The following is a 25,933-nucleotide window of genomic DNA, read 5'->3' as shown; positions in this document are numbered from 1 at the left end:
ATTTATCTAATGCATTGTTATTTTTAGTATTTATTATTATTCTTTATATTTTTTCTCTACAGCATTATTATTACCTATCCCGATGAACCTACGACTGTGACATGTAATGAGACAACGCAACATAAGGATAATGATTCAGAGGATCTGGAAGAGGATATAATACCAGAGAAAATTATCAGAGAAGTGGAAAACTTTGAAAACAAGCCTAAGTCTGATTTGGATGAGACCCAAATAGTTAATTTGGGAGACTTCGAAACAGTCAAGGAAACGCGTGTAAGCATTCACCTATCACTGTCAGAGAAGGAAGAGAACGTCCGGTTCCTGAAGAAGTATGATGATATTTTTGCATGGTCGTATAATGATATGACCGGTTTGAGCACGTCCATAGTGGCTCATAAACTACCTACCAACCCTATGTGTCTGCCTGTAAAGCAGAAGCTTAGAAAATTTGAGTCGGATATGAGTCTGAAAATAAAAGAGGAAGTCAACAAGCAGATCAAAGCCAAGGTTCTTAGAGTGGTTGAATATCCGACATGGTTGGCTAACATTGTGCCAGTTCAAAAGAAAGATGGGAAAGTCAGAGTGTGTGTCGACTATCGGGACTTAAACAGAGCAAGTCCCACAGATGATTTCTCGTTGCCCAATATACACATACTGATCGACAACTCTACCAAGCATGAACTCCAATCTTTTATGGATTGCTTCGCGGGATATCATCAGATCTTGATGGATGAAAAGGATGCCGAAAAGACAGCTTTTATTACACTGTGAAGAGTATATTGTTACAAAATTATGTCGTTTGGCCTAAAGAATGTTGGAGCTACCTATATGAGGGCCATGACAACTAGTTTCCACGACATAATACACAAGGAGATAGAGGTGAACGTGGATAACGTCATCATCAAATCCAAGAGAAGAACAGATCATATGGCAGGTTTGAGGAAATTCTTTGATCGACTTCGAAGATACAACCTGAAACTAAATCCCGTAAAATGTGCTTTCGGAGTCCCTGCTGGAAAGTTGTTAGGGTTCATCGTCAGCCGCCGGGGAATTGAGCTAGAACCGTCAAAGGTCAAGGCTATCTAAGATTTGCCACCTCCAAATAACAAGAAAGATGTGATGAGTTTCTTGGGGCATCTCAATTACATCAGCCATTTCATAGCACATCAACTGTGATTTGTGAACCGATTTTCAAAATGTTAAAGAAAGATGCTGCAACAAGTTGGACTGAAGAATTCCAGAAAGCCTTTGACAAGATCAAGGAATATTTATCCAAACCACATGTTCTGGTCCCACCAGACCCTAGGAGACCTCTGCTACTCTATTTATCTGTACTGGATGGGGCTTCCGGCTGTGTCTTGGGACAACACGACGAGACGGGAAGAAAGGAACATGACATATACTATCTAAGTAAAAAGTTCACGCCCTACAAAGTTGAGGCATTACTTCTGTGCCTACACCACATATCTCATATCAAGAATAGATCCGTTAAAATATATCTTTCATAAACCCATGCCTATGGAAAAGTTGGAAAAATGACAGATACTACTGAGTGAGTTCGACATCATCTATGTAACTCAGAAGGCGATCAAGGGGCAAGCATTGGCAGATCACTTGACAGAAAATCATGTGGGTGGAGAATACAAACCACTGAAAACGTATTTTCCCGATGAAGAGGTATCATTCGTAGGAGAAGATATCACTGAAACCTATGACGGTTGGAGAATGTTCTTCGATTGAGCTGCAAACTTCATAGGAGTAGGTATTGGAGCAGTTTTATTGTCATAAACAGGTCAACACTATCCAGTATCCGCAAAGCTCAGGTTTTCATGTACCAACAATATGGCAGAATATAAGGCTTGCATCTTGGGGCTCAAGTTGGCCATGGACATGAACGTTCAGGAATTGCTGGTAATTGGAGATTCAGACCTTTTGGTACATCAGGTTCTAGGGCTATAAAGAATACCAAAATATTGCCATATTCGTACTAAGTACAAGAGTTGATGAAGAGATTCACAAAAATAGAGTTCAAATATGTTCCGAGAATCCAGAATGAGTTCGCAGATGCGTTGGCCACTCTATCTTCCATGATACAACACCCAGACAAGAATTTCATCGATCCTATTCCAGTAGGGATCTATAATCAGCCATCTTATTGTGCTCATGTTAAATAAGAAACTGATGGGAATCCGTGGTTTCATGACATCAAAGAATACTTGGCAAAAGGAGAGTACCCTGAGCACACAAATCATACTCAGAAACGCACACTCCGAAAATTGTCCAACCATTTCTTCCAAAGTGGAGGAATTCTGTACAGAAGGACTCCAGATCTAGGATTATTACGGTATGTCGACGCCAAGGAAGCATCCAAATTTCTCGAAGAGATACATGTCGGAACTTGCAGACCACACATGAATGGCTTTGTTTTAGCTAAGAAGATATTAAGAGTGGGATATTTCTGGATGACAATGGAAACGGACTGCATCAGGTATGTCCAAAGCTGTGAGTTCAAATACTATGTTTACTGCTACGTGTTTATAGACAACATGCCTATAGGAAGTGAGCACTCTTTCAATTTGCATGACTGCTTTCAACCGCATTAGAAACCTGCCTATAGGAACAAAATGAATTTTCCTTCAACTCACTTCAGTTATTCACTAGAAATCATGCCTACATTATTTTGATCATTTCATTTGCTATTGTATCACATTGTCCACTAGAAATCTTGTTCATATGACTAAATATAATAAAAAAAAGCTCTAAAGTACTATGCGTTAGATATCTTGCCTATAGGAAATAATTACTCGCTATAATTGGTTAATGCTAGACCATTCAACCACTGCTTCATGCTCATCATATGAATAATTCTGGGACTCTTTCCCTAGCAGATTCTGTTGTACCCAACTGCGTAAATCACTTAGGCATCGTACATATAGGATTGGTAACTTAAAACTCTCAACAATTAGCTTATGATACCAGCATGATTCCGTCTATAAGCTATATCCTGCATCTGAAATCACTTGCATACTTTGATCGCCTAGAAAGCCTGTCTATAGGATTCTGCAGATTCATGTTTGGCATATGTGTTTGCGTGCATTTATTGCTTAAGTGATGAGGCAAACCTGAACCCCTTTATTGCCATATTTGAAGTCCAATGTGTTTTGCATGTCGCCTAGTTTTTACCATTTTGAGCAGCCTAAGTTTAAGTCTAGAACCACCCTAAATAGAGGTCCAATGCCCTCCTGGACCATAGGTATGGGACGGATAATGCACGCATAGAGTACGACATATAATTGAATTAGAACGCCTTTAGGTAACAATTTTAACATAGTAATCAGGTAGCAGGAGATGATAGTATGTGCCCGCTGAATAATATGAGTAACACCCCATCTTGAGGGAGTTACGAAGTATTATTTATGTTGCACAGGGTGATCCTTTAGGCTAAAAAACTTAGGACCCCCCTCCTCTTTATATGTTGTTATTAGATCTAATTAGTTGTATTCCTATATTCGCACTAAGATCTGTATTAATCATGTTGTAATAAAGTTCTGTGACTTCTGAACTCCTTTATTTATTTGATCACTTAGCTTAATCATAATCCACATAATCTTAAGTTCAGCCGGGACCCGCAATTGTTGACCTCGAGGATTGCCTAACGCCTTCTCTTTGAGGTAACTTAAGCCCTTACCCGATCTTTGATGGCGTTGACTAGTCAAACAGAGTCATTTGTATAATCGGTGCCTTAACGCACCTTAAACCGTTAGGTGGCGACTCTCCTCTTTTAATACCTCCTTTAAAAGAGTTGTCACATGTCGAAACCCGATTTCGCAAAAAAACGGGGGCGCGACAACAGTATCACGCAATGATGGTTAATTTCTTGGTTTGATGCCTACATCTTTATAAATAGGGGTGTGTGAGTAACGTCTTAACATTTACAAAATTTCTTGTACCCAACAAACTATGCATCTTCTTTTTCCTCCATTGTTTGAAACTCCTTAGTGGTTTTAGTGATTCTCACTGCTTTCAGCCCTTCTGTGCTTAAAACACCTTTTTCTCAAAAATATGGTTAACGTACCTTCTGGTTCCAGTATGGCGGCTGACCCTACCCCCTTAGCGGTATGTATGCCTCCTCACGGCGACGGTGTTTCTGTCGCCCTTGAAGATGAGAGGTTTCCTACGGTGGAGTAAATAATTCCTCGCAGTGAAAAGACTAGATCTGACTTTTTGAAGTTGCCTGTAGACGATCCTGAGGCCTCGGAGTCGATGATGAATGAGGTCGGCCTCGCTGAGTTTAGGGCAAATTTCAAAATTTTGGCCCACATCAATCTGATTTCGGCGGGACGCGATGTGGTACAGATACATCGCCCAGGATATTGCGCGTTCTATGCGTATCCGTTCTATGTAGGCTATTCCTTTCCTCTTCTCCCATTGGCGGAGGAATTTTGCCGCCACTACGGCGTCTGCCCGGCCCAACTCTCCCCTTACATCTACAAGCTTATCAGTATGTTGACAAAATATTAGGAGTTGGCTGGCTGTGGGGTCTCACTTTGCCACCTGATGTATCTCTTCGCCCATAGTTTCTATAGGGGATGATGCTGCACCTTCGCCACCGAGGAAGTAAACGTTTTGTAGTAAAGATGGACAATAAGGCAAATCGTCAGTTCTGGCTCAACTACTTCTTCGTCAAGACCGAGAACGTGGTAGCCAACGCGAGCAAATTCCCTGAGGCTTGGAATTACGCCCGTAAGTATCTTTTTGCCACGCATTTGTTTTGCCTGTTTTAGTCATAGTATAACATTCCGTTCCTTCTTTGCGCAGTTGAGACTTCGCCCCCTCCTTTGTTCGGAGAAATTCATGACTGGACAGCCAGGTCTTGCCTCACACAGTGGGGATTTGTGAATGGCCGATTTTTAATAAGAAATTCGGGCCCGCGCCTTCAGTGACTGGTGAGTTCGTCTATATGTATTTATCTATACATTTATTATCTTTTATCCATACCATTTTGACCTCATGGTCGCCTGCTCGTTACGATTTCTTTTTACAAGAAGTGACACGACTTCCCCTATGTATCATCTATGAGGCGAGGATGATAAGGGGGAATCATCGTCGAATGGTGATAACTTGTTTTCCCGTAGGAGGCGATCTGTAGGCATTGGTGAAAGAGTTGTCCGTGCGGGGAGTTAGGTGATGGAAGATTTTGTCATCCGAGAAACGGCGACCATAGAACTTGGAGATGATGCCGAGTTACCGCCCATTATTTCGCCATAGTCGGGAGCCGAGGAGGGTACATCTCTCCCTGAGGTCGTGATGGATTTTGAAGGGCAAACGACGAGAGTCCCTGACATCTTACGGCAAGATGAGCCATCGGCCTCACTAACAGTCGAGGATCCTTTTTCCAAGGTCGACACAAAAGGAAAAAGTGTAGCCGAAGAAGTTTACGAGACGGGCTCCGATATGGATGCCGAGGAAGTGAGGATGATGGGGGAAGGACTTACCCAACTTTAGGTGAGATTGGAGGGGACCACGCGGACTATTGCGATCCCCTTGGACCAGGATTTGCTGGTAGATATGGAGGACGTGGTCCCTTCTCTTGGTTCCCTCTGTTCCGATATGGAGGGTAAAACCCTTGAGAAGCTAAAGGACTCCACTTTATCGAGGAGTATAGCCGACCTCGCTCTTAGGGTAAGCCTTTTGATCTCTCTACATTTTTTACGTTGAGCTCAAAGTTTCATTCTTACTCCTCATTCTCTGTCTTTCTTTCAGATCGTGATTTTGGAGATCGAGAGCGCCCGATGAGAGGAGAGGTGTAAGGCCATTTTTCAGAAGATAGAGCAGAAATATCGTGAATACTGTGATAAACACCGCGAGATTTGCAGGCGGTTCGGTGGGAGCGACAATTTACGGGCTCTCCAATACGAACTGAAGGAGAAGGATGACGAGTTGGTGAGGGTCATCAGAAAATGCAGCGTCCTCAAGGGGGCATTGAGGACAAAGAAGAAGAACTTGAGGTGAGCAAGGGGGTTAAGGCCTAATGCGCCAATCTTCAAGCCCAGGTGGTTTTGTTGCGTGCCGAACTCGAGAAGTGTCAAATCAAAGTGAATGCTCTGAGTAGCGAGGTTGCTGATAAGGCGGCGGGCTTAGAGAAGGCAAAATTGGCTCAGTTGTCGGCTGCGAGGAGAGCAAAAGCTTTTACAATCATGATCCACGTTCTTCGTTCTGTGCAGGAGAATGCTTTGGAGACATCCAAGCTTAGAGACGAGCGACTTGATGAGCGGATAGGGGAGCTGGAGAAAGAGGCTTCGAGCCTTATTGATCGAGTGGCTGTTCTCGAGGTCGAGAAGGCGCAGTTGTTGGCTCAGCCATCCTCTTCCCGCACTTCTGCTTTTCCTGATGTTCCGCGAGATTTGTATGAGGAATGGATTCACGTCGAGGCCCAACTGGATATATTCAGGGATCTAATGGGGCGGGGGTTGTTTTAGAATCCGACTTCGAGGATGCTCGTGCTAAAACATGTAAAGCTCGATTTGCTTGCGGCTATGATCCCGCCACACCGGAAGTCGGCGACGATGAGGAGGGTGCGTGCGTGGATCAGATTGAACAAGATGCCTGGTATGAGGATGAATATCCCGCTGGCGATGGCAATGAGGTAGGTGGAGATGATCTGGACTATCAAGCTAGTGGTGGTGCTGGGCCAGGCGGTGATTAGTTATTCTTTTTTTTGTTTAGCCGCAGGCTTGTATGTACTTTTTGTAGGCGTGCATTCGAGTCTTTGTAAAAAATATTCTAAGTATGAAGTGTTAGTTTTGTTATTCGTACCTGATTCCTTTTCTTTGTTCAGATTTGTGCGATTTTTTGATTTTGTTGCTTGGTTGCCTTTATCATAATAAATTTGTTTGAGTAGGTTAAACGAGGTTGAAATGAAGCCTACGTTTGATTGTGGCCGACGGCCAGTAGGTGTTGGTTCGAGGTCAAACACGTCGCATATTTAGTTAAGGTCGTGGGCTGATTAGGTATTAATTCGAACGAGATCGAATGTAACCTTTATTTAGTTAAGGTCGTGGGCCGAGTAGGTGTCAATTAGAATAAGGTTAAATGTAACCTTTAATTAGTTGAGGTTGTGGGCCGAGTAGATGTTAATTTGAACAAGGTCGAATGTAACCTTTAATTAGTTGAGGTCATGGGCCGAGAAGGTGTTAATTCGAAAACCTTTAATTAGTTGAGGTTGTGGGCCGAGTAGGTGTTAATTCGAACGAGGTCGAGTGTAACCTTTAATTAGTTGAGGTCGTGGGCCGAGTAGGTGTTAATTCGAATGAGGTCGAATATAACCTTTAATTGGTCGAGGCCGTGGACCGAGTAGGTGTTAATTCGAACGAGGTCGAATGTAACCTTTAATTAGTTGAGGTCGTGGGCTTTGTTCATAATCTTGGAGAAATAAACTTCATGTACTTGTGCTTTGTTCATATTCTTGAAGAGATTTACATATTTTTCGGGTGTTGGCTCGTAGTTCAGTCCCGGTCTATCTAGTCCCTTCATTGATCGAACTGGAAAAATAGTGAGAGATTGAGCAATGAACTAGTCGTCCAGCATCTTCGTCTGTGCGCACTTCAATCCTGAAGTATCCTCGTCATCTCCTCATTAAAAACCTCCTTGAAAAAACCCAATTGGGACAAAACTCGAGTGAGGGAAAAAGAGTGCGACTTTGGGGACCTCGTCATTTAAAAGTTGAAGTACTTGAGGTGTGTAATGTTCCAATTGGATCTTTGCTTGCTTGTGTTTTGGCTTTAAGCACGTAGTCCCTGACTTTAAGTGGCATGATCTTTGCTCTTTTGTTATACTAGCATTCTGCTTGTTGCTTTTGGGCGACCATTCTCACATAGGCCATATCTCTTCGTTTCCCGACTTCGTCGAGTTCCTGCCTTCTACTGTCATCATTCTGTGATCCGCTTTCACGGAAGTATCTTAGGCTGGGCTCCCCGACCTCGACTGGTATTACTGCATCAGTCCCATAGACTAACAAGCATGGCATTTCCCCTGTGCTCATTTTTGGCGTTGTTCGGTAGGCCCAGAGCACTTCTGGTAATATTTCCGGCCACAACCCCTTGGCGTCTTCGAGCTTCTTCTTCATGATGTTCAGTATTGACTTGTTGGAGGACTCTGCTGGCCCGTTGCCCACGGGGTGGTAAGGCGTTGACAGTATTCTTTTGATGTGCCATTTATCAAAAAAGTCGGCAACCTTCTTTCCTGGAAATTGAGGTTCGTTGTCGCAGCTGATTTCTTTGGGGAGACCGAAACGGCATATGATGTTTTTCCATATGAAGGCGATCACTTCCTCTTCACGTATTTGGGCGAATGCTCCTACTTCCACCCATTTAGAGAAGTAGTCAGTTAAAACTAAGAGAAATAGTATGTTACCTCGTCCTGCCGGGAGGGGGCCCACGATGTCCATTCCCCATTTGATGAACAGTCAAGGAAAAGTTACTGAGTGTAGGTGTTCTCCTGCTTGGTGGATCATTGGGGCGTACTTCTGGCATTGTTCACATTTTTTCACGAAATTTGCGACCTCTTTTTTCATGGTGGGCCAGTAATACCCACATCGTATGAGGTACCAGACCCAAGCTCAATTTCCAGAGTGAGCTCCACAGTGGCCTTCGTGTACTTCTTCAAGGACGCGCCGCGTCTGATTTGGGCCTAAGCATTTTGCTAGAGGTCCGCCATATGTTCTTTTGTATAAGTCGTTGTGAACGATGTTGGATCTGGCCACTTGCATTCGCAGCTTCTTAGCCTCTTTATTATCGTTGGGAGTACGTCGTTCTGCAAATATGTAATAATACGGTTGCACCAGTCCCAAGTTAGGTTTATGGTTCTTACCTCGATTTGGTCTATTGACGAGTCAATGAGGTGGACCACATTTTGGTCTTCGGTTATAATGTTTTTGGTGGCTGTTGCTAATTTGGCGAGGTTGTCCACCTCGATATTCTGTGCTCGGGGAATCTGGTCGAGTTGACATTCGTCGGACTCGGGTAGTAGTTAGCAGATTTCGGTATGGTATTTTTGTAACCTCTGCTCCTTAATTTGGAAAGTCCTTGTGACTTGGTTGACCACGAGCTGAAAATCGCAGCGCAACCTTAACTACTTCGCCCCATATTTGACTGCTAGTCTTAACCCTGCAATTGCGGCCTCATACTCGGCCTCATTGTTAGTCATGTCCGGGCACCTTATAGACTGGCGAATCACTTTGCTTGTTAGAACTTCAAGTACGAGTCCCAGCCCGGACCTCGATGCGTTAGATGCACCGTCGGTGTACAGGACCCAGAGGTCTTGTGTTTGGGAAGAAGCGTGGACGGCTTCCTTTTCGACTTCGGGCATTATTTGTGCACTGAAGTCAGCGAGGACCTGTGACTTTATCGCCGTTCGTGGTCGATAGGTAATATCGTGCTCGCTTAGTTCGATGGCCCATTTGGCCAATCTTCCCGATAGTTCGGGTTTGTGTAAAATGCTTCTTAAGGGGAAAGTCATGACGACCGAGATGGGATGGTATTGGAAATACGGTCTAAGCTTTCGTGAAACTACGGCTAAGGCCAGAGCCAGTTTTTCAAGATGGGGGTACCTGGTCTCGCCGTCGACTAGTGCCTGACTAATGTATTAGGTGGGAGATTGCGTACCTTTATTTTCTTGGACTAAGACTGCGCTCACAGCTACTTCAGACACGACGAGGTAGACGAGGAGGGAGTGTCCTAGTTCCAGTTTTTAGAGCAACGGTGGCGAGGACAAGTACACATTTAACTCATTTAGGGCTTGGACGCACTCAGGGGTCCATTGGAGGCTATTTTCCTTTTTGAGTATGCCGAAGAACTTGTGGCATCTATCGGAGGATCGTGAGATGAACCTCGAAAGGGCGGCGAAATAGCCAGTCAGCTTCTGGACCTGCTTTTTGGTGGTCAAGTGTTCTGGTATCCCGTCGATGGCCTTGATTTGGTTAGGATTAACCTCGATACCCCGCTGCGACACTGGGAAACCCAAGAATTTTCCTGAGGCCATGCCGAATGCACATTTTTTGGGGTTCAGTTTCATATTGTATTGCCTGAGTATGCCGAAGGCTTCTCTTAAGTGGTCGACGTGATCTTCTTTCCTTCTGGATTTGACCAGCATGTCATCGACGTATACCTCCATCATTTTTTCTAGTTGTTCTTTGAACATCTTCGTCACCAGCCTTTGGTAAGTTGCCCCCGTATTTTTCAATCCGAAAGGCATGGCCCTGTAACAGTACGTCCCCTGGTGGGTGATGAAGGTGGTCTTTTCCTGGTCCTCTTCCTCCATAAGGATCTGATTGTAGCCCGAGTAGGCATCCAAGAAACTTAGCAGCTCGTGCCCGGCTGTCGCGTCGATGAGCTGGTCGATATGAGGTAATGGGAAGGAATCCTTGGGGCAAACTTTGTTCAGGTCGGTGAAATCTACACACATCCGCCACTTGCCGTTCTTTTTTTTCACCATGACCATGTTGGCGACCCATTGGGGGTACTTCGACTTCCTGACAGAATCGTTTTCCAATAATTTTTCCACTTCTTCGCGCACTGCATCATTGATTCGGAGTTGAACTTTCGTCGAGCCTACCTCACTGGGGGTAGAGTGGATCGACGTTTAATTTGTGTGTGGCGATCTCTTTTGGGATACCTGGCATATCTATATGGCTAAAAGCAAACAAGTTCTCGTTAGCAGTTAAAAATTCATGAAACTTACCCAATTCTTGAAGTTTGCAGCCGATGTAAGCTTTCTTGTTATGGTCGTTGCCGTCTAATTGGATGGGGTCAAGGTCCTCTACGGTCGATCCCGCAGCCTCGATCGAGTCGGGGTCTTTGATGACATCTTCACTGTCATCGCTTACAGACCTCGACCTATTGATTGATATGCCTCTTTCTCTCTATTTCTCATTTGTTGGGTGGCCGTGCAGTTTAGGGCGATGTGGTAGAACTCTTGGGATGTGCGCTGCTCCCCGTGTATGCTGAATATGCCCCATGGAGTTGGGAATTTGATGACTTGGTACAAGCTGGAGGGTATAGCTCTCATGGTGTGTATCCATGGTCGCCCTATTATGGCGTTGTATGTCGTGTCCTGGTCCATGATGTGGAATGTGGTCTCCAGAGTGGCGCCACCCGCTAGGACGAAAAGTGTGATCTCACCGGATGTTCGTTCAACTGCATTGTTAAAGCCAGTTAGTGTGATACAACATGGTATTATCTTGTCCTCGAGTTTAATTTGTGTGAGTACTCGAGAATGGACAATACACGTGTCGCTCCCATCATCTACCATAATTCATCTCACGTCGGTATCTAATATTCGTAAAGTAATAACGAGAGCGTCATAGTGAGGGAATGCCAAACTGTTGGTATCTGACTTATCAAAGATGATACTTTCTTCGAGTTCATCATACCATTCGTGGGTGATCGACCGTTTGAGCTTGTGGGTTGTGGTGAACTTCACGTTGTTGATGGAAGCATCGTCCCCTCCACCGATGATCATGTGGATGGTGCGGGGTGGCGAGGGCGGCTTCGGAGGCCCTTGATGTTGTTCGCATCCCCTGGCAAAGCTGGTCCTTTCCCGATCGCTCAACAATTCTTTGAGGTGTCCCTATCGCAACATGTTTACGACCTCTTGTCTTAGGGCGATGCAATATTTGGTTTTATGTCCTCGCTCTTGGTGGAACTCGCAGAGGGCATCTGATTTTCTGGTATTTGGGTCCGACCTCATCTTTTGTGGCCACTTTACCTTTGGTCCGAGCTTCTCCAAGGCGTAGACGATCTCTGTAGGTGACACGCAAAAATTATGAGCGGATAGTAAAGGAGGCATACCTCTCTTATTCCAGTGAGTCCTTGTTCTTGATCGAGGTGGTCCTTCTTCATGGCGAGATGAGGATACATCGGTAGTTCTGACATATGGGAGATGTCGTTCCAAATTTGGCCGTGAGGCCGCTGGATCTCTTCTGATATCACTTCTCTGATCCTTTCTGGATTCCGCTTGTACTGAGGTCAGTCGATGAGTCGGCCCATTGAGGTCGTCTTCGTCTGCTCGAACTCCGGCACAGTAAGATTTCGGCACAGTACGCATTATGTATTTCGTCCCAGGTCGTTGGGGGATATTTCATAAGTCGGCTTAATAATTTTCTTGTTGCCCTTGAACCATTTATGTTCAGCCCATTTTGAAAAGCAGATACCGCTATTCCTTCTGATACATTGGGTAAGGTCATTCTTACTCAGTTGAAACGGGCGAGGAATTCCCTCAGTCCTTCTCTCGGGGACTGTTTGATAGCAAATATGTCATTCACTCTTGCCTCGGACTTTTTGGCCACGGCATGGGTTGTCACAAACTTATCGGCCATTTCCTCAAAGGTTTCGGTGGAACGTGCTGGCAGTTGCGAGTACCAGGTTAATGCACCTCCCGTGAAGGTTTCACCGAATATGTTTAGCAGAATGGAGGATACTTGTTCTTTGGTGAGGTAATGGGTCACATGATCCTCGGGGTCAGCCGTGCCATCGTATATTTTCAGATAAGGCAGCATTTTAAAGGTCTTTGGTATGGCATGTGGGGCAGCGCTATCACTGTACGGCTGCTCGACGAATCGACTGGCATCTCTCTTCGGTAATAACTTAGGAGCGCCCGGTATTTTATCGACCCTTTCTCTATGCTCTCTCATTTGATCCCGAAGTGTCTTGTTCTCATTTTCCATTTCCTCCATCCTTTACAAAATGGTTGTGAGAGCATCGTCGCCTGCATTGTTAACAACATTATGAGTAATACACGTCGTCGTGGGTGGAGGGGGCTGATCATGTTGCTCGTCCACTGGCGATGCAGCACAGGTTCTTGCCTTTGCTGCGGTCGCATCCTGAACGGGCTTATGGAGGACGCTGATCAGTATATCAGTTGGCCAAGCCTCAAGGAGCTTCTTTATCGTTGGTGGTGTCTCCTCTCCCACGAATGTGGAGGCTGTCTTGCCAAGGGATTTTGTGATGTTGCAGTGGGGAAGGGGTGATCCACCTCGCATAGGAGAGGCATTGAGCGTTGTGTCCTCGTCCACTACTTCAGAGCTTTCGTGGATGATGTCTATGAGGTTGGTTGGGAGGTCACTCATTATTCTCATTATTTCTTCTCTGTTACCTGCCATGTTAGATCTATGCATGTAGAGAGAAGAAGGCTCTTTATTTTGTTTTGTTTTTTGTCAGTAACCAGTATCGGTTATAGATTTAGAAGAAACTAAAAGAGTTAGCTAGAAAATCCCCACAAACGGAGCCAAATTATTTGACCAAAAAGCGTAATTTCCGGTTAAACTATTTAATTTATATAATAAGGGGTTAAATCAAGTTAATGATAATAACTCTAGATACTAATCTCTAAAATATGCAGTAGGTGGGAACAAATCCCGTAAATAGTTGATGACAACAAGTGCGGAATATTCTTAAAACATGAACATTGATGGAGATATAACTAACAGTAAATGACAATAAATAACATTTAAGTAAATAAGGAGAATGATTCACCCAATAATGGATGAGTTGAATGAATGTTTCTCCTTACAATGATGAGTGACCGATAGGTCCAAGATTCGTATGAACAATCCTCGGATCTGGTGGAAAGGTGGGGAATAATATGAATAAAAATCTTTATCAAAAGGTAGTCTTTGTATTCTTGCAAGAAAGAGAGAGAATCTTCTTCTCAAAAATATTCTTATCAAAATGAATATTACATGCCCATATCATTGTCTCTTCTTTCTATATATATATGGGCATTTTCCTAGGAAACCCTAATAGTACAAACGAAGGGAATATCCACTAGAATATTTCCTCTTAATATCCTATCATGACAAATTAGCTGTTACAAGTCTTATCATTAATAGTTAATTTCGACCTCGACCCTTATTGATATTTCGATTACGACTCCTGTCGACATCTCGATTACGGCTCATGTCGGCACCTCGGCCAATGACTTTGCTGCATCTTCGGTGAGCTCGACCGATTCTTTCCTTAATGCCATATTACGCTAAATTTCCTAGGGACGGATTTTGGCATATAAGGTCTCCTTATTATTAGCCAAAAAAAAAACATTGAGTTACTTCATTATTTTGTTGCCTTAATATTATGAGTTAAATCTTGATTCTGTTAAGGATTCGAACTGACACATCACTCATCGGTAGGTAAAAAAAACAATCAGTATGTAAAAGGTATATAAAGGAACTAATAAAATAATTGGTAAAATCGTGAATTTAATATTAAGTCCACGCGTAATCCTCAAAAATATATTATATATGCAAAAAAGTATTAGAGCGAGCTATCTCAAATTCATTCACGATATGAACTTGATGTTGCCCATATGAATTTCTAGCTTGTCAGTTTAAAGTTGCTCCCCTTACACAGTAATGTAGTTTCACGATTGTCAATTTTAAACTTTCTGCTAAAAATACACCTACTACTCTTTTTATTTTACCTTTATATCAATTATCCTTGTAAAACTAAGTGGAGTATGCGATGTGTGTTTGTGTGTGTGATTAGTAAAAAAAAATGGAAATTTTTTAAAAAGATGATGTAAAATCTGACAAAATGTAGAAACTATTATGAAAATAATTATAGTGTGGATGTCTATTTATTACTCCGCTATAGATAATCTTCCTGAAGAAGATTATCCGTTCGGTACTCTATTGAAGTTTATCTACAAGCAGCTGATGCATGCAGGTTGCAAGAAATTCAATGAAATGATTTGCAACAACTTCTTATTAAACAGGCAGTTGCAAGCAGCTCATGCAGACAGCTTACAAGCAGCTCAAGAAAAGCATCGCAGCTGCTTCCTTTATTCTATAAATAGAGGAGTTTTCAGTTCATTATGTACATAAGTTTGAAAGTTGAATAATATATCAGGTTTTCTCTATACTTGTCTTTACTTTACAGTCTTTATTTTATAACAATATTCAAAGTTACTTTTAAGCACATTTTCATTCCCTGGAGTAAATGAAGAAATACCACAACTCACCTCCTGAATTGGTAGAATCATAGAGGATATAAATATTATTTTTGTAGCATAAACATCATTGCCACACGTACCTGTTGTACGTAAAACATCTTGGATAATTTTATTAAGTATCATTCTAAGGTAAAAGCATTCTTGTAGAATGCTTTCTACTACAACCACATTGATATATTATGATTAGTTATTATTAACTACCCCGAAGAAAATAACAACTCATGTATATTTTCCTGAAGGATGTAATGACTATGTGGTGTCGCTTTGATATAAAATATTCATATGTTAATGGCGTTTCTCCTTGAAGGAGATATTTGTCACAAAGTTGGTGGTAAAAATATTAAAATTCTTGATTTCTGACATTTATAAATTTAGAATTGTATTTATATTGTTTATTTGATTATAATTTTCTCTCATGATACCAGAAATGTCTGAGCAATATTTGATAGTACAAAATGTATCAATAACTCCTGGAGAGCTAGATGTTTGTCTAGAAGACACATGACACCAGTAGTGTCCGATAAATATTAGATTGTGGATAATAAACGAAGGCTCTCATAGAGCTTATATACAAATATGCCATTCATATTATATGATTATGGTCAAAACTATGTTGTAGTAAACCTAAAGTTTACTAATATAAATGGCAATTATATTGAGACTACAAATGATTGGAAGATTGAAAATCTTCATGTTTCCATAATTATAGGGATAAAATAATATGTATGTGAGAAGTGAACCACCTTATTCTTCAATTTGTACTATATCATGTATCACAGTAAACCAGAAGTTTATTAATGCAAAAGCAGTCACAATAAATCAGAAGTTTTACTGAAGCAAAAGTAGCTACAGTAAATCAGAAATTCACTGATATAAAAGTAGCCATAGTAAATCAAAAGTTTGCTAATGCAAAAGTTTATACCATAGTAAACCAGAAGCTTACTAAGAGATAGCACATGCCATGATAAACTTGAAGTTTACATTTGCCATTTTTAAATGAGCTATTTAAGAATTCAGATAAGCATATACTGAAAAACTAGAAGATTCTTCAAGAATTCTCTTGTGTTGCTTGTTCTCATAATAAATTGATTATACTAGCTAAAGTTGGGACTAAGACCCCTGAATTCTGGAATATATAAAAGGTGAATGTGGGCCCATTTACCTATCATGTGAATCACTTATAGATGCATATATGAGATGGTTACATGTGTGTTTATTGTCAACCTGCAGTTTGGCATTTGAAATGGCTTTTCTCAATTAAGAGCATACTTTTCAGATTATGAAATCAAGATAGTTTATTTTGATGATGCTGGTTTATATCCAAGCTAGTTTAGCATCGAATACCTCCTATTAGTGGCTAAACTATTGCTTATGAGAACAAAGCCTTATGTGTTGGTCTAAGATTTTCTAAATTGCATGCAGCAACACTTGTATGCATCAGACCAACAAAATATGATAAGTCCTCCCCTCACAATTGGTTTAGGATCAGAAACCAAATATTTTTACTATCTAATAACTTTTGATGTGTGGTATATGATTAATTTCTCTACCACAATGCACAAAGATAGATTTTTCAAAGAAGATTGGGGATATGTGTTAGTTTTTTTAACATTTGGGGGATGGAATAAACAGCTAAAAAATATGCTATATGGATCGAATTATCATTAATATGATCCTCACTTAGAAGATAATTCAAGTCAAATGCCAGAAGCATTTGCTGATCTAAAATTAAATATGATATTTCAGCTGTAAATGCTCATATTAAAATTTAGGTCCCTGAAGGATAAGGTTTACTACACGCATGAAGCGTAGTAAACCGATCGGTTCCAAAGGTAACAATCCTTGAAAAATGACAGGAGCAAATGATCAAAATGATCATAATGAGGAGAAAATAAACTATAGAAGAGTCCATGACATAATATTTCATGAAACTCGAGAAGAAGTTCAGGTACCTGAAAATAAAGAAAGTGACGAGATCTCAACAAGTTATGTCGTTTAGGAACCGATACAAAATAATCGTCAGCGATATATTTGATACAATATAGTACACAATATTATAAATAATTGTGAGGATCAGACCTGTAGTCCACACACCTGAAGACGCCATGCCATCTAAATGCAAGTCATAACCTATATGAATTATTTGATTAAGTCAATATGAAGATCCCCGAAGGATTTAAAATGCATGAAGCATATAGTTCAAAGTATCGTGAAATGTACTAAATCATATTACAAAGATTTTTGTACGGTTTAAATCAATCTGGGTGCATGTGATATAATCGCCTCAATGTATATTTGCTGAAAGAAGGTTACATAAATGATGTTATTTGTCTATGTATTTTATAAAGAAAATGGCATCAAAATTTGTTATACTTGTTGTTTATGTTGATGACATAAATCTTGTTAGAACTCCAGAAGAGCTCCAAAAGACAATTGAATATCTTAAGAAAGAATTTGAGATGCAAGATCTTGGAAAGACAAAACTTTGTCTTGGACTGCAAATTGAACATTTAGCAGACAAGATCTTTATACATCAATCTACTTATATAGAAAGGGTCTTAAAACGCTTCTACACATACAAAGTGCACTCATTGAGTACACTAATAGTTGTTCGATCACTTGAAGTGAATAAGGACCCGTTCCAACCTCCAGAAGAGGATGAGGAACTCTTTGGTCCTGAAATACCCTATCTCAGTACAATTGGTGCACTTATGTATCTTGCTAATACTACAAGGCCTGGCATAATATTTTCTGTTAATTTACTAGAAAGGTATAGATCTTCTCCTACACGGAGACATTGGAATGAGATTAAGCATATTTTGTGATATTTAAAGGGAACTCTTGATATGGGTTTGTTTTATGCTAACAAGGGTAGTGCATATCTTGTTGGTTATGCAAATACAGGTTATTTATCTGATCCCGATAAAGCTCGACCTCAAATCGGGTACATATTTACATGTGGAGGTACTATCATATATGGCGCTCCACAAAGCATCAATTGTTGCTACTTCTTCAAATCATGCTGAGATAATAGTTATTCACGAAGCAAGTAGGGAATGCGTATGGTTGAGATCAGTGATTCATTTTATTCAAGAAAAATATGGTTTGGAATGTGATAAAAGATCCACGATTTTATACGAAGACAATGATGCATGCATAGCCCAATTAAAAGGAGGACTTATAAAAGGAAATAGAACGAAGCACATTTCACCAAAATTATTATACACATATGATTTTCAGAAAAATGGTGACATCAATGTGCAACAAATCCGTTCAAGTGACAATCTAGCAGATTTGTTCACTAAATCTTTGTCAACTTCAACTTTTGAGAAAATAGTATACAAGATTGGAATGCAGAGACTCAAATATTTGGAACAAGGGAGGGGGAGTGAAATACGCGTTGTACTCTTTTTTCCTTACTAAGTTTTTTTTTCCATGGGGTTTTTCTTGTAAGTTTTTTAATGAGGCAGCTAGAATTGCATGTTACTAAACATGTGTACTCTTTTTCCTTCACTAGGATTTTAACGAGGCACAATATCTTTTAATGAACATCCAAGGGGGAGTGTTATGAAAATAATTATAATGTGGACGTCCATTTATTACTCCGCTATAGATAATCTTCCTAAAGAAGATTATCCGTTTGATACTCTATTGAAGTTTATCTACAAGCAGCTGATGCAGACAGATTGCAAGCAACTCAATGAAATGATTTGCAGCAGTTTCTTATTAAACATGCAGTTACAAGAAGCTCATGCAGACAGCTTACAAGCAGCTCAAGAAAAGCCTCGCATCTGCTTCCTTTCTTCTATAAATAGATGAATTTTCAGTTCATTAGGTACATAAGTTTGAAAGTTGAATAATATATCAATTTTTCTATATACTTGTCTTTATTTTATAGTCTTTATTTTATAACAGAAATCGAAAAAATTAACTTAGTTTGATACGATATGATTTGTAAATTTAACAAAAGGAAGCAATTAAATTATTTTTTCAATAAAAAAATTGGCTCAAGTCGATCCAACGGTACATGATGAGGCCACCATATGAGATGATTCTCGGGCAAAATACCGCTAATCAATGGGTTGAAATTAATTATATTCGCTCGTCCGAAAATATTTAAATATATATTTTTATATTAATACATATATAAAAAATATATTTTATCAATTATTATTTTTTAAAAACAGCTAAAAGTATATATGGAGTATTTCTCATTATTCTTTCCTAAACCCTAAAACAACTTTAATGCTCGGGGACAACGAAATACAGGTGGAAAAGCAATAGCACCAAATTCACTTTTCTCATTCCATAATGGCGGAGAGACATTTTAATGGTATTTATAATGTATATTTTCTGCCGTACTCCATTAACTACTCCCAGACACTGTTCATAGTCAAACAAACGTCAAAATTACAAACCCAAAAAAATATAAGTAAAGAAGAAAAAAAGTACGAACCCTACAACTGCTAGAGCTAGACTGTTTAACAAGACGAGAGGGAGCTGTAAATTTGTAGGTTACTTTGGGTGACAAGAGCATGTGATATTTCAAAATGTGTGAAGAGAATCTAATCAATCCAAAGGACTACATAGATATGGGTGCAAGGCAATAGTAATCACAAAAAAACTTTAATTTGCCCCACACTACCCAATGCTTTCACTCTCTTACCAAACAAAAGAAAAACAAAATATTAGCACTACCCTTACTTGCCATATCTCATTTCCTACACCCATTATATATACTCCCCTCTCCTTTCAACAATCCTCACTTCTCTCTTCATTCGCTGTTTCATCTTAGTAGCAGTTTTGAGTTGTTTCTAAATTGCTCTTCTTGTTTTTTGTTTTTTTTTTCATTTTTCATTTTCTACCTAGGGTTATCTTTTTCAGTCTTTTTTTTTCTTTCCTTTACCACACATCTGTATATATATGTAGATCGATTCAAGAAGCCTTGTGGTTTTCTGGGTTTTGATCTTTTTCTTTTGTTGTTATGAGAGGTTTGTGTCTAAGGTTTTTTTGAGATGGAAGTTGAGGACAGTCTTTGGGCAGTTTCTTAGGACAGGATTTAGGTTGACTTTTGTTGTCTTTATATGTGATATAAGAATGTTTTAGGGTTTTGAGAGTGGAGCTCCTTGAAGTCCAACAGAGGATCTAACAGGTAAGATTGAGCTGCTGACCTATGGATTCCTCAGCCCTATCTATTATTTGATTGGATAGGTTTGTGGGTTGCATATGTCAGGAGCTTCATTGCCCTAAGTTGGATCCCTTTTTGGATTGAAGGGAGCTCTACATTCATTTGACCAGATTTGTATTCTTGTTGTCTTTAATTTCTTTTATGTTTTGTAGAGATCTAGCATCTGATTTTATTATCCAGGTCTCTAGATCTTTTTTCCTATAAATAGGATCTGAAGAAAAAATTTAGAATACATCTGTATAACTTCATTCTTTGTTTGATTATTTGCCAAATTTGCTGGAATTTGTTTTTTAATATTTGACTTTTTAAGTTTCAGGTCTGTAGATCTTAATTCCTATTTCTGGGTTCTGAAGAAATCGAAGTTTATCAGCTTGTTGGATTTGCAAAATCTATCAGCGCAGGTTTATCAGATAAAGCAAGCCCCAGCAGCTTTTTCCTTTGTCCAGATTTGAGATGCAGAAAACATTTTTACATCTGTTTTTTTGCAGTAGTGTACAATTAAGGAAATAGTTTTAACTTCATCTTCTTTGTAACAAAACATGTATATATATTACATTATTTCTGTAAATCGATAACGCATCGTTAAGTGAATGTCTAGTGTTTTCTATAAATAACAGTTTTGGGTTAATTCTGTACTAGTTTTCTTTAACGAAAAAATAAACTTAGAAATATCAGCCAGTAGTCTTACTTTAATAACCAGTTAGATAAATATTATTTTTGTAATTTTAGGGTTTATAGGCTAGGACTTTGCTCGCTGTCTGATACTTGTCCTTTTCGTTCTAGATTTTCGTGCAAATAGAAGCATTATAAACTGGTAACTCCATTATTTAACATTTCTTCAAAGGACATTTTAATATATTTCACTAAACTATATCTTGCGGCGGTAGTAACATCACCTAACCTAATAACTATGGCTTGAAAGGAATGTAGTGGAGTGCTAATTTTAACAAAGGGTCGTTTGGAGTAAGATAAGTCATAATTCTGATATTTAATTTGAAATTGTATTTTTTTTTACTGTTTGGTCATTAGTGGTAGTTAATATGTATATAATTTTGTGTAGATACTAACTACCACTAATGAGCAAAATATAATTATGTGATTTTGAGTTAATTTTGTTTTGAACCATACGAGCCCTAATTATATCTTCTTGCCTAACTTGTATAGGTTGCACGTATAATGTTGCAACATTTTGCAAGTTCCTTTAAGGAATTAGTTCGAACTAAAGTTCGAAAGGGTTCAGAATATGTACATAGGCTGCTGTTAATGTCACTGCAACTTTGCTAAGTGACTCGAAGGTCTAAAGGATTCAAAATATGTACATAGGTTGCTGTTAATGTTGCCTACTCTTTGCAAGTGACTATGGTTAATGAATTAGTGCCATTGAAAGCTCGAAAGGATTGCAAAGATGTGTAGGTTGTTGTACGTATAATGTCGCTACAATTGCAAGTGACTCCGGTTAAGGAAGTAGAGCCAATCAAAGCTCAAAAGGATTCAAATGCTTCCGTTGCCTCGTATATTTACTTATGATCAAGATACGATTATGTATCTATAAGCAACATATAAAAGGGAAATATGGGGTGCATTGATCGTATAAAATAATACTTACATAAGTAGATAGGTTTATTAAAAAGTATTGTTTCAACATAACAGCTTTAAAGCTTTGAGTTTTTTCTATTGAAGCTTTTAATCTAAGTTAGAGCAAACCAATGGTCATTAACTACCTTCATATGTTGAAGTGAACAACAAATCATTTGAAGGTAAAAAAAAATTATTTATCAAATCTAAAATCCTAATTTTGAACCAATTACTCATACTCTAATATAGATTTCAATTTCAGCAAATAATAAACTGTTACAATGATTTGTCATTTGATCGTTTTTGAAATATGGACATCGCTTCTTTAAACTTACGCAATTGCTGGTAAGTTTCACAAAATTCAAGAGCACGAGAACCATATGTTCTCAATTTCAAGCTTGAAGATCTACTTTAAATAAAATAAATATACCTTCGAAGACGAGTAAAAAACGAGTCCTGAACCAAAAGTTTTAGTTCTTTTGTACTCAAAAGACACAAATAGGTAATAACAAAACGGTGTATCATTTTATATATAGCGCAATTATTCATCGCGCTATACATTAACATCACGTTTGTCCGTTAAGGTATAGTGCGGTGAATAACCGCATTATATTTGAATTCAAATGGCGGGAGGTATATCGCACATAGGATGCTCTATAGTAAAAAAAAGTGTCTTCCCCGACCAGAAAACTAGTAACCCTCTTTCCCCATTCCAGCAGTCCCCACCATTTTTAAAGCGAAAAAACCTCATTGGAGCCCACCCGTCCCACAAAAAGTGTAGTTTCTCGGTATTGTAGCAAACTAACACCGGATCTAAGTGGTTATCGCTTAGTGGATTGCTCGTTTCGGCCCTCAAATCATCAAATCTTCACTTTTCAAAAAAATTTTAAATCGAGGTATTCCGCATTACTTTTTGTTAAAACTCATGTATAAAAATGTGTATTAGTTGTTTTATATTGTGGCTTATATTTTTTCGTGATTGTTTTGTGATTTAATTAATTTATTATTTTTTATCCGGATTAGATTATTTATGTGCTAAAAAGTTAGTAAAATAGATAAATTATTATTTTATGAATAATTAATGTTATTAATTGTTATAAAAAATATTTATTAGTTATTTTTTACTGTGGTCTATATTTTTTCGTGATTGTTTTGTGATTTATTTAATTTATTATTTTTTATCCGGATTAGATTATTTATGTGCTTAAAAATTAGTAAAATAGATAAATAATTATTTTATGAATAATTAATGTTATTTGTATTTTATTGTTGTACGTATATTAATATGTGAATTTATTGTTGTTTAGTGCCCTTTTGTGTTATGTTGTGCCCGTAATTGTAATGTATTGCTATTTAGCGTAGCAAAACTGATAATAAATTTTAGCTAATAGTAGTTGACTTTGTTCATGGCCATTTTGAGTAGTGTTACTTTAGTGGAAAAATGTTGAAAACTAACATATGAAATATTAATATCTGTTATATCAATAATTATCTTTGTAGTTATTAAAATTAATCATTTAATTACCTGTTAACCACAAAAATATCTGAATAAAAGATGATAGTTCAAACACAAATTCTCCCGAATTTTAGTCAATAAATATAAGAAAATAACATAAAAAATAACAATATTTGTGAAACTAAGTATTTTTATATGAATACTTATTAATTATATCGTGTATAGGTATAAAAATTAATTATTTAATTCTATTATACCCAAAAATAGCTGAGTAAGAAATAAATATATAAAATAATAAACTAACATATAAAATAATAAACTAATATATAAAATAATAAACAAACATATAAAATAAGAAACAAAAATAGCTGAGTAAGAAACAAACATATAACATAATAAACTAACATATAAAATAATGTAATAAACTAACATATAAAATAATAATATAGAAAATATATCAACCTAAGTAATAATATTGAAAAAATATCGATTAAATTTTAATATAAAAGATATTGCAATATGTTTAAAGATGTTAAGCAATCAAAAAGAAAAATACTTTAATTAATATTGTTCAATTTATAGACATCGTCATGGAGGTTTCCCCTGTGCATCCCGAACCTGCATCTCGAGAGCTACTGTTGCTACAGGGTAACCATAAGTCTTCATACATCTGGGATGGGCAGTGTCTATAGGGGAGTGCATTACCTGCATATGTTGTAGCAGCTCACCGGTTTTCAGCCAGCGGAGCCGACTGCATTGAGTGGGGCTAGTCAATTGCAGCTGACGCTCGTCCGGCAACATCTGGTGGCAATGGATGCGGAGATTACAGATGATTCACCACCGGAGGATATCGACCGGCACACGAGATTGTTGTTGCTGCTGATATTTGGTGGTGTTATGTTCCCGAACACTTCGGAAAACCTAGTCAGCTTGAGATTTCTACATCATCTGGAGCGGCTAAATGATTTACCTAATTATAGCTGGGGTGTAGCTGTTCTAGGTTACCTGTATAGACAGATGTGTCGGGCGTACATGGGCACCCAGAGAGATGTTGCCAGATTTTTACCACTGCTGTAGGTAAAAATATAGTCAATTATTTTCATGATTATAACATACATAGAAAAAAAAAATACCTTAAATTTTACGTCCACAATCTATATTAGATTTGGGCCCGGGAGCGGTTCCTGCAATTCTAGCCACCTCTACCACCGATCGCTCCGGATGCACCACCTCCAACATTTCTCCCTTTAGCTTGGAGATGGGTTGATACGCGAGGCTACAGACGCGAGGTCGAGGCTCGACATCATCCCCCTTATTACAGGGATTTGTTGGATTTGCTTGAAGGCGCGCAAGTACATATATACTTAAGTGGCCTGGATTTATATGTGTTGCGTTTACTCACGATTCTTGTGTTTAATAAATAGTTCGTATGGAGGCCATACATCGACACACTCATAGTTGGTTTGCCCGATTATTACTATCGCGGCCGAGCTATGTGCAGCTCTTCCGTCCCACTGATATGTCTCGATATAGTCGAACAACATGCCACCGAATGAGTCATTCGCCAGTTTGGTCGACCGCAGCTTGTACCTATTCCGCCCACTTGGGTTAGGACACATTACCAGCGGGATGATTGTTGCAGGGTTGGCGAGACATACTTGGCCTGGCAAGAGGCCCAAATTGAGATTTGGGACCAGAGGTATGACCTGATTCCGCCACACCCTCCACATGAGCGTACGAATGGCGAGCATGAGTATATGGGTTGGTATCGCAGCGTTACCGGACTTCTCGCTGAGAATTCCGTTCATCGCGCTGGTGGTCGGTACATTCCATACGCCGGGAGGCATGAGACACTCGTATGTTATTTGTTATACTTACTTATAAGGTTACATTATCCTTTCGTAATTAATATTTTACATGTTATGCAAGCTATTGTCTTACATCACTTCTACCAATTGGGACTGCAAATGCTGCAGCATATCGGCGAGGGAGCGACAGCTTTGCACGTGTTTGGCCGTCGGGTTACTGATCTTGCTGCCGAGACATTGAGACGTGCCCGAGATGATGAGCGCTTAGGATACGAGGCTGCTTATGTGCCGCTAGAGGAGTACCATCATGGGCCACCAGTGGAACCTGGATGTGGTAGACGTGACAGGCGTGGCCATAGAGGAAGGAGTGTCCCACGAGGTCGTGGTGGTCGGCAAGGACGCGGTCCCCAGCAAGGGGGCGTTGAGGCACCCGTGGAGGATATTATAGATGATTAGCCAGGTGAACACCCTGAGCCACACGATGCTCCTCATGATATGCCGTCATTCAGCCTTCAGCTGTCGCCAGGAACTTCGCAGGTGACCCCGTCAACACCATTGTTGATCGCGGGCACGACCATTACACGACATGAGTGGGATCAGTATTTTCCTGATCCCCCAGAGCCATCGACGGTTACTGATGATCGTCCGACAAGAGAGGTGCATAGTAGACGACAACTGAGTTATGGCTCATCACCGAGGGATGCTGAGGATCTTTCACATACTTCATCTACTCCAGTGCACCTCGATGTTCCGACAGAGCCTTGCGGCGCTACTCAGGCACATGTTTGTTTGTATTACTATTATTTCTATTTGTTTTTATCTCATTGATTAGTCAGTAATATCTAAAGCGTTCTTAGTTTTTTTAAAGACATCATCATCGCCCGTCACGGAGGTCACATTGTG

At 39.5% G+C, this 25,933-nt stretch overlaps 1 long non-coding RNA gene across 1 annotated transcript; it reads left to right on the top strand.

The window, feature by feature from the left end:
* Positions 1 to 19,419: 19,419 nt before the first annotated feature.
* Positions 19,420 to 20,826, top strand: LOC107784674 (uncharacterized). The gene is made up of 2 exons (XR_001647728.2): positions 19,420 to 20,155; positions 20,508 to 20,826. It is a non-coding gene; the product is annotated as an uncharacterized LOC107784674 (long non-coding RNA).
* Positions 20,827 to 25,933: the final 5,107 nt, after the last annotated feature.

This window comes from Nicotiana tabacum, chromosome 4 (genome assembly GCF_000715075.1).
Source record: "Nicotiana tabacum cultivar K326 chromosome 4, ASM71507v2, whole genome shotgun sequence".
In the NCBI taxonomy this organism is placed as follows: Eukaryota; Viridiplantae; Streptophyta; class Magnoliopsida; order Solanales; family Solanaceae; genus Nicotiana; species Nicotiana tabacum.
The sequence above is the reverse complement of the archived record's forward strand: the minus strand, read 5'-3'. Positions and strand labels throughout refer to the sequence as shown.